The sequence below is a fragment of the Thunnus albacares genome, chromosome 5, assembly GCF_914725855.1.
Source record: "Thunnus albacares chromosome 5, fThuAlb1.1, whole genome shotgun sequence".
Taxonomy (NCBI): Eukaryota; Metazoa; Chordata; class Actinopteri; order Scombriformes; family Scombridae; genus Thunnus; species Thunnus albacares.
This window is the reverse complement of record NC_058110.1, coordinates 31,857,276-31,868,107: the sequence shown is the minus strand read 5'-3', so window position 1 is coordinate 31,868,107 and position 10,832 is coordinate 31,857,276. Positions and strand designations below refer to the sequence as shown.

Here is a 10,832-nt window from a genome sequence, read left to right as displayed (position 1 = left end):
TAAGAATATGTGTACATGTGTGTTTGTAAGAGAGAGAGAGATCTGAAGGACAGGAAACAGAAAGCAAGGCCTCTACACGTCCCTCGGGGGCCCGAAGATATTGAAAGAAAAATCCAGAAGCATTCCACTGATCTCAGGGTTAAATTTTGACCTGTTCAGGGAGCGAACTCTGAGCAGATCCTTTTGAACAGAAGACGTTTCTAAGTGGAAACACACGACTGAACATGCGAGAGAAAAAAAAAAAAATCAGGTGATCTGCACTGAACTGAACTTCTTTTGACGTTGATAATCATCCACTGAGATGGCTCCCTCCTTTGAACGTGTCGGTATAACTTCTGTAAAAAACTGAAAGAAAGTGTAGTGAAAAATGTAGTCTTTAATCGTCAAGGCAACGATCCACTTTGCCTACATTTACACCTGCAAGACACGAACCCCCAGCTTTGTCTACATCCAATATTTTTGGCCACCTAGTTTTAAAAGAGCCATTTGGATTCCTTTGCTCTCAACCAAAAACTTGCATATAAACCAATGAATAAACTTCTGAGGCTTCAAAGCTCCGTTTGTTGCCATGGTATTCCAACGGATAAAATCAGTATTTGAATATTTGTATATATATATCTATTTATTTTCCTCCGGCGGTGGCGGTCCGATAGGAAGAGGGTGTGAGGAGAGCGAAAAGAGAGAGAGAGAGAGAGAGAGAGACGGAGGCATTGGGGGGAGAGCGAGTCCCGGTGCAGGTGTCTCTTTCTCTCTCTCTCTCTCTCTCTCTGTCTCTTCTCCAATCAGATAAACGTCAAGTGTTTCTACAGTCAACATCTGTAGTCTGTGATTTTAGGGAGGAAGCAGACTCTGTGTCTGAGGCCGGAGGCTGAGCCGTGTTGGGGTAAAGCTTATCTTTATGTTTGGAGACACCAGATTAAGTAAAAAGTCTTGAAATCCCCGACAATTCAGATAATATGAAAACGGTGAATGAAAAATGGTGATTTAGATGGTGAATGGAAGTATTAATTTTGGTGGAAATGGTCCCTGTGACAGCTGAGGTTGGAGGTGTGTTTAGACAGAATGTAAAGCAAAGTTTCACCCTGATTTTAATCGCTGGATCGTTTGTTTATTCGCCTCAAACAGCCAAAATACCCACTAACTCATATGTTAGCTGTAAATTAGCTAGCAACAAACACACCGACCGAGTCAGTGGGAGTGTTCCTGTGTTTGTGTTCAGTTAAACCTCTGATTGAACTCAGAACTCACCAGAAATTCTTTATTTCCCTCCAGTCTCCTTTTTCCTCTCTTGTCATTGTACGCTTAAGATTCATAAAGCCCCAGGAGACGTGCAAATTGAACACACAGTTGCACAAGAACGTAGCACAAAAACTGATTTGAAAGTATCACATTCCATTTAATATTTCAATTTTTCATGATGAATCAGGAATCTTTTACCAGGAAGTGTAGATGCAGCCTTTATAGTAGATGAGATTTATGGGAAATTTGCTTTTTTTTTTAATCACAAGCTCTGGAAAACCCCGCTGGTGTGACATAAAGGTGTCACTTTATGCAAAAAGCAAAGTTAAACCACGACTACTCTTTGTCACTCTCTCAGCTGTCTGTCTCCAGCTCTCGGTGGGAGCCAGTCTGTTGCCTGGTCCAAACACACACACACACACACACACACACACACACACACACACACACACACAAACACACACACACGCTTACACACATTCAACAAAAGTTTTTGCTGACCCCTTGTTCCCCCAATACGCACACACCTCCATAGGATTTATGGATTAGTGGCGGCCTCCCAGGTCAGCCTCCCTGAATTGCCTGCAGACCCATCAATCAGAGCGTTGTTACCACGGCAACGAACAGACAGCAACAGGTCAAAGCTAGGGGGGGAGGAGAGAGGAGGGGGAAATGATGGAAAGAACGAGGAAAGAAAACAGTAGAGAAGAAACTTTTTTGTTGGATACGACTGAAAAAATACAAAAAGAAACTAAAAAGCTTTACAGTAAACGCTCTTTGTTGAAGTTATGAGTCAGTGTTGAGACAGCTTCTCTCTTTGACAGCCCCCGTCCTCACAACTCAGCGCAGAGTCCAGCCATCAAAGACCATCTAGAGACCACTTTGTCTCATACAAACAGCTATACAAGCTTCTAAAAGTGCACTTAGCGAAGCCAGAGACAAAGACACGAGCATGACTTCATCACGTAAACCTCGCACGTCCGGACTCTCTCCACAACAGCAGCGCCGTGTCCTTAAGGACGATACGTGAAGAGGTTAAGCTCTACGATGATTCATGATTCGTGGTGACAGAAGGGAGTGCAGACCGGATAAGAGCAGGATGAATGAGAGTGGAGATAATCAGAAGGCCCGGTTATTGAACCTGAAGCCGAGCAGCTACTGCTGTTTATACTGTTTTGTAATAATGGTGATATAGTGCGTACATGTGACTGACTACAGTATATATTCACTAACCACATATAACAACAGCATGGAGATAATAAATATAAAATACTGTAACGGCTTTAAATGATAAATACACTGATGTGGTATTCACAATTTTGCAAGTTTTTTTTTAAACTTTTGTCTAAACTTTCTTGTTTCTAACATAACATTTAAATGCATGAAAGACAAAATTATTAACCATTACTGTAAAGGTAACAAGGTGATGTTCCCTTTAATTATCAGTTACATCGTTCTCACAAGCTAAAACACTCAGAATATGTCAAAAATATGACTGCATGAGTGCCATTTAAAGGTAAAAATACATAAATGAAAAGATTGTTGTGGCTTGGCTGTATGTAAAATTAGGTTATAAGTAATAATATTTAGTAATAATAGTAGTTTTTTTTTTTTTTAACCAAATTTCTTCTAGTTGTAGCTTGACAACAGTCAACTCAGATGGTTCCCAGTGATCCAGGATGATTATACAAGGCTAAATCAAAGATCTTAAGTCACATAACTCTTTAATATTTCATGTTTTCTAAATGGACACGTATGACCTCAGTGTGTGTGATTCTCAAAATTAGACACCTGATTGGACACCTGATACAAACTTTCTTGCACAATTCCTTCCTAAAAGTGACTTTCTGGTAGTTTCTCTAGAAGTCAAAAAGTATAATAAATGTCAACATGCAAATTATAAAATATCAACATCTTAACTTATTAACTCTATACTAACTGACCCCTGACAGCAGACACTGTTTGAATGTGTACATGCAGTATAGATGCTGCTGTGATATGGTTGTGTGTGTGTATATGTCTGAGGAATGCAGGTGTGTGTGTGTGTGTGTGTGTGTGTGTGTGTGTGTGTGTGTGTGTGTGTGTGTGTGTGTGTGTGTGTGTGTGTGTGTGGCCCCTGGCTGGTTTAATAATTGTACACATTCCTTGGTGGCACCACATTCCCGGTGCCTCAGGTAACCATGGAGATAAGACGGGGAGACACACATAACAAAGGGACAGAGGGAAGGATGGAGGGATGAAGGAGGGATGGAGGAGGGATGGAGGGAGGAGACACTTTAACATGTACAAACCCTGAAGAGATAAACACGGACAGATTAACTTGAAAAGTCACCTGTTGGGACAAAGTCAAAGGGGAAACAAACAGTGGCTAAATCCTCATATTTCACAACATTTTGTACATATTACTATACATTCATTTCTCTTTATACACATAAACAAGATGCTTCTTGTCTTGTGTCTAAAACACAATTAATAAGATTTTAATCTTTTAGCAGATGTCGAGGCCAAGCATCCTCTTCAAAAAACAACATTTTGAACTGCTTTTTATTTTTTTTTACTCCTTTTTATTCATCTACTTTACTTTTTATTTATTTTTACTATTTCTTGATTGCATTGAACTTTCATTTTAATGTGTATTTTCTGTTTTTATATCTGTGAAGAACTTGTTTAGTGCTTTATAAATAAATTATTATTATTAAATAAGTCTTTGTAAGATGAATTCTCTGATTTACTGCTTCACCCGAACACATCATTTCTTTTTACGTCAGAGTATCAAGTCAAATTGATGTTTTTACTATCTAAACGTACCTTTGGGGCTTTGAAATCAGAACCTTTTGTTCTGCGAGTTTCAGCGTTAAGTAATGATAAAAAAAAATCTAACGGCTGATATCCCACAATGTTGGATCACCTCCAAAATCTAATCAACCGTTTTCCGGCTCCAAGAAAAGAAAAGTTTGGTCTCTGCGGGGCGGCTGTAATGGAAAAGCTGTAAAAATCCGATATGAAAGTGATATGATTGTTGAAATAAATCTAATGAATGTAAATATATTGTGACTCTACAGAGGAAAAGAACACCTGAGAGACAGGACGGATGGATGACTGGAGGAGACAGACAGGAAATTTACCCAAATGGCCTCCAGAAAAAGACACTCTGGGCAGAGCTGGACACTGTCATTATGCATTATAACAGTGTGTGTGTGTGTGTGTGTGTGTGTGTGTGTGTGTGTTGAGATAGTGCAGTATCACAGCGTGTGACAGACATATAGACAGAGAGAAGTTTGGACAGCTAATAAACGTTCCTGTCAGAAAACCGGAGCAGAGAAAACACAGCGCTGTGAACGACTGCCAATCAACCCATGACATCACTGACAACGCTGATAGTGTGTGTGTGTGTGTGTGTGTGTGTGTGTGTGTGTGTGTGTATCTAGAGGACACACTTTAGCTGTTATCTCTAAAACCTTCAGTGCAGTAATGACATCAAATTAAATCCTAATAAGACTTGAAGTTAGTATTTCTTCACATTGTTGTAATTTCCTCATGAAGCCAGTTACATTTCCCCAGAAGATCTCGTCTTCATGTCTTGTTGTGTCAAAATAAAAGTCCCAAAATCCAAAAGATGTTCAATTTACATTCATAGAAAACAAAGAAAACCAGCAAATACTCACATCTGACAAGTTACAACCAGAGAAATGTGTCGTTCTTATTTAAAAATATCATTTTTCTTTCTTCATTATCAATCAACTCTTAAATCAATTGCTATTTAAATAACAGTGTTCAAAATTCTGCAGGCTCGGTGATGGTATGAACTTACTATATCTGTGAATATCTCACATCAAGGTTCACTAACGAGATTATTCTGCAGCTTTGAACTGTTATCTCACAGCGTCTTCTTCAGCGAATCACAGGAAGGCCATGAGATACAGTCAAAAGCTCTGTTAAAGCTAGTAAGAGAACCTTGACTTACAGTGTGCTTGTATACTTTTTCAGTTGATAAAGTTATTATTTAGTCTTTAAAGTGTAACAGGAAGAAAAGTCCTGTAAAGTACATTTTTAGCAACATGAAACTGAGCTGAAACTTTTAAATTTTAGTATTTAAGGTTGTTAAATTACTTTAAACAATTAAGGGATGATCATAATTGCAATGATAAACTTGCTATTGCTATTGATAAACTTTCAGTCATCAATTAACTGATTAATCGATCCTTCGTTCCAGCACTAATGCACTCTAAATGCACTCTAAATGTACTCTCAATGTACTGGAATCCATCCAAACTGAGCCGTTAAAGTTTGTGTCCCTGGAGAAAAAAAGCTCTTAAATCACAGCTCGCAGTCTTTAACATCACATACATGTACTGACACCACACAGCACAGACAGATGTTCTTCTATGTGTGTGTGTGTGTGTGTGTGTTAGTGTGTGTGTGTGTGTGTGGAGGCGCGTGTGAGATATTTCCGACAGTAAGCCAGGCGGATGGGCAGATTATTCTGGCGTCTTGAGGGCGTCAGAATTGAGAAAGAGAGTGTTAGAGTGTGTGTTAGTGTGTGTATGTGTGTGTGTGTGTGTGTGTGTTAGGAAATGTGTCCAGAGGTGGAGAGAGAGAGGGAGGGAGAGAGAGAGAGAGAGAGAGAGAGAGAGGGTGATAAGATACAGGGTTAAGAGAATAAAAGCCTGTTGTAAAGGAGACACGGAGCTGCAGCTGCATCTGTCAGAATACAAGAGATTTAAAGGACCAATGTGTCGTGATCCGTGTTATTGCTTAAGAAAAAAAATGACTCACTGGAAGATTATTTTAATAAAGCATGAAAACATATACCCATCTCATAGGTCATATTAATAAATACAGTGTTTCCCTTAAGTTGACTGGCTTTGGCTTTGGGGTGGGGGCAGCGGCTGAGAACTCAGAGATCCTCTGTTACGGAGCGGCTGAGATCGACACCAAAATGAGAATAACTGGTCCATCTTAAAAGGTCAGTCCACCTTAAGTGAGCCTGGTCAGGTTAAGCTAACCCACTGTTGCTAACTTCAGAGCTAACCTCCTTCACTTCTCCAGCAGGTGAGGAAAGACTTGTCTTAGTCTTGAGAAGCTGCAGCATTTATTAACTGACACACTGCAGCCTTTTCCTCTGCATCCGCTCGCATCCACCGTCACTTTTCTGTCGCCACACTCACTACGCGCACATTACGCACTGCCCTATTCCTTAAAGCAGCTACGCTTCTCTTATAACCTTTCACGTAGACGTCCTTCTAAGAATGAGGAGAGGGAGGATTCTGGGATTTGATGCACTAGTCGATGAGGGTGTTATCACGCTCCCACAGTGTGCGAATGAAGATCATTAGTAGCCCATTGATATAAATGATAATGTGAAATTTTTAGCAGCACCACTGCAGAATGAATATAGTTGGAAACACTGCACATATTAATCCATCCAGTCTGATCGCATCTGGCAAAGTTTGCAAGTAGAGCTGCAACAAAGTCAATTAATCCACAGAGAAAATTAATAATTTAATTGAAAACTGATTAATTGTTAAGTTATTTATTATGCAAAATTTGATTTTATTTCAACAAACAACATGTTAAAGACAAATTGAAAAGTTTTTTTTCCATGCAACAGCCAATGCAAAGACAGGACAATGACTCTGGAGTGATGAAATCTGGAGCATCCAGTTATATTTAAAGCCTTTAAGTATGTGCAACAACTAAATTCAAACACATATCATGTCTTTCTCAGAGTAAAAAACCTAAAACTTTATAATCTTCACGTTAAAGTTCTTGCACAAATCTGCAAAATGTGACGCGTCAGCTTCTTGACAAACGAAAATAACACTTTAACTGACGAAATGCAGAAACTCAAGAGTTATTTTTTCTCTTTGAAACCGGATAAGAGTGAATAATACCTGCACGCAATAGTGTCAGAATTAACACGAGCAAGATGTGAAATGTAAAAAGCTTAACTTGACGCTTTTTTTTCCCTCCTCCCGACACTCCTCGAAAACATAAAACCTTCCATCCATCCATTCATTCCTGTTTCCACTGACTTCTTCTTATTATCTGTCACTTATCTGTCAGGGTGTAATCTGTCTCACTCTGTCTCTGCACACAGATCCAGTGGTGCCAGACTGAGGAGCAGCTGTTGTAATATCACACGCACACACACACACACACACACACACACACACACACACACACACACACACACACATAATCTCCAGTACAAAAAAGAGGTGGAAAGTTGATTTATTCCTTGTAGAGTGTGTCAGTGAATTTCTCTGGAGGGATGGCAACTGCTATGTTCATGAGTCAGTATATGAATATATATATATATAAATGTGTGTGTGTGTGTGTGTGTGTGTGTGTGTGTGTGTGTGTGTGTGTGTGTGTCAGGCTTGGACAGCTCCCAAAGATCGAGGGTCATTCCTGACATTCCAAGTCAATCTAAGTGTCTCTCCTCTTTCCTCCACCGAACATGTAGTCATCTCCTCTTTTTTCTTTATCTTTCTCTTTCTTTAAATATCTCTTGTTTCAAGACACACACTCAGGATTATATTCTCAGCGGCTTCATTAGCATTAAAAGGATTCTTGTGATGCCAGAGTACAATAAAGAATGGATGCTCTTTACTGGCAAACAAATAGAGTTTTTATATGTGTATGAATCAGTTAAGGATTTTAAATCAGGTCCAGTTCATCAAAAACAAATAACACTTCACAAAAGGTTCAGTTGTTCGTCCCTGATTATGTTTTTATCCTCATTTAAAGTCCCAGTCTGCCACAAAAATCCAGTTAAAAGTCATGAGGTCTATTTCAGAAATTGTGACAGGATGAATCAGTCATCCACACATTTTTCCACAAGTTATGATCTATCAGTTTGATTCAGACTGAAATACCTTAACAATTATTGGATGAATTAATATGAAATTTTGTACAGGGGATGAATCCTACGGACTTTTCCGTCAATGTTTCTGCCACCATGACGTTAACATTTGTGGTTCAGAGTAAAATGACTTGAATTATTTAATGGATTGCCATGAAATGTGCTACATTTATTCAAGATCCCGTTAGGATACGTTCCCAAAACTTTAGCCCTCCTCTGACTTTTCTTCTGGAACCTCAAGCAGGTCAAAGTTTTAGTGAAACAGCTCAACATCTACTTGATGGTTGGAGACACATTCATTCAAATGCTCGTCAGAGAGACGTCAACCATATTGGAAGAGGAAATACATTTCTGTCTCTACCTCAGCTGGTCTCTCTCTCTCCAGGGGTTCGGGAATGTCCGTCTACTCTTCCTTCAGAATTCCAGGACAGAATTCCTGTCCGGGAGTCTGGAGAGAAAACTCTCACGGCTCTTTAGATTTCAGTGAGGACATTTTCTGGCTGTTTCAGGTTTCACTGTTTCACACTTCTATAAAACTTGTCTTGTTGAATTATAAGTGAAGACAACACTGCTGGGCTGAAAACGATACTGTATCTATCAAAGCAAAGGCTTTGACTTTCCCACTGTGCGGAGTGATTTATCCTCCGACACAACCGAAGGGCTTAATGACCTGTTTTCAGTCCATTTGTATTGAAGGAGTTGGGGGTTCAGTATGCTTGAAACAAAATGAGGGATTGTGTAAAAACAACCGTAATGCTGATTTGACACCACCTCAGGATACGTTATTGTCCTGTTTCCCTGCGTCAACGCTCCTGAGAAGCAGAAATCTTCATCACATTCACCTTCTGTAGGTGTGGTATACATGCTTCATATTCCAGCTGGTGTATTTTGCTCTTGTTATGATCTTACACGTCTCCTAGCAACAGTAAAACATTACAACAACAGCATTTCTGAAGCCCATAAATGTAGCTTAAACTTATTGCGCTAACTAGATTTTTCTGCAGAAAGCTAATAAGTGGACTTTGAGCGAGATGTTGTTTCCAAGGTCAAGAATTAACTTTTACACTCAACTATTATACACTTCTATTGCTTTATTATCATTATTAACTGTTGGGTAACATTATCCTCAGTGGTGGCCATTGCAATTTACCGGTGAGTTTTACTCAGAGTCCTGGTTTTTCCTTGCTACAGTCAGCTGTGGTTGGCCTGGGCATGCGTCACTCATAAAAAAGTCAGCCAATCAGAAGAGAGGGGCATTGAGCAGACACAAACAAAACTGCCTGTTTCAGACTGAGTGAGGCAGAGGAGCTGCATCCATGGCTTTTATAGCTCTAACTAGGTGCTTTTTGACCATAAAAACATGCAAATGTTTGTAAATAGAACACAAAAATGAAAATATTAAACTGGGAAAGGGGCATAATATGACCTCTTTAAAAGACAGAGATAAACCTGAGCTGTTAGTACACTGTGTACACTATATATTACTAGCATAGTGCGCGGATTTTGACAGGGTAGTGTCGTCTCAAATCAAACACAGCTGTTGTGCACTTACTGGAAATGAGCATTAGCTAGCGTTAGCATTCGCATTATCGTTCGCTCAAACCAAATCATTACAGACTGCTAAAATAACCCAAAAAACATACTGATGGCTTATATCTGACAACAGTATAGTGGTGCTTAGTGCTAAAAAACACATGTATAACTTAAATTTGTATAATGTGGCGATGTTCACCGTAGTTACAACGTACTCGGCCGCCATTTCCACTTTGAAAAGCGGTCCCTCCCCTTCCGCTACGTAGCCAAGATGGCGACCATTGAGGGCGAGAAGTGTCCATAGTTCCACACTCAACTTTTTGACCATTTTAAGTGCACCATCGGGTACTCACAGTGCACTGCATTTTTCCATACTTCTCAGTGTGAACACACTTATGCACTCAAAATGTTAAGTGTAAGTACAGAAGTGAAGCGATTTGAGACACAGTTCTGGTCCGGAGAGGGGTTTAGTTAGCCTCGGGCTAAGGGTGGGAAAATCCCACATTCAAAGTGATGATGGAAAATTAGCTCAAGGCTAACTGAGCTATAAGCGCTAGGCTAACAGGGGTCTTAGTCCATGTGAACATTCAACATTTAATAAAATATTAATTTTCCTCAAAAAAACTATGATAATATCAAAAAGAAATCTAATCCCTGATCACTTATTAGCAGCCACTGTGTTTACTGTATTGTCTTCATTATGTCTTTTTCTTCACTATAACATAAACGGTGTCACCTGGAGCTACATATTACCTACAGGCCTGTAAATGAAGGAAGAAGAAACCCAACCGACACTTTTAGACAACTGTAGCTAATAACAGCCTGCATGTTTCCAACCACACAGCTCTCCAGGTGGCATTTCACTTGCCCAGAGGCTAAAGATGCACAGTAGAAGAAGACAGCCTGCACCTTCACACCTCCGCCGCGCCTATACATCCATGCAGCCGGCCCATACATGCTCAACCAGTGATCTCAGTGTTTCTAAAAACGCTTCAGAAATGTTAAGATTACAGACTCTGTGTTTATCTTTCCATCTTCACGCCGGTTTGAACAGTGTTTAAACTTCTGCACATACCCGTATGCCAGCATCTCTCACATGTCGGGGCAAGAGAAGAAAAGCTTGGTTAAGACTTGGTGATAGGCTGCGTTCCAGGGATGTCACAAAGTCGGAAATACTGACTTCCTATGAGGA

General features: G+C 39.8%; 1 protein-coding gene across 2 annotated transcripts in view; it reads right to left on the bottom strand.

The window, feature by feature from the left end:
- lama5 (laminin, alpha 5) overlaps positions 1 to 10,832 on the bottom strand; it is a 120,474-nt gene that overhangs the window by 78,039 nt on the left and 31,603 nt on the right. The gene's annotated exons all lie outside the window — the stretch shown is intronic.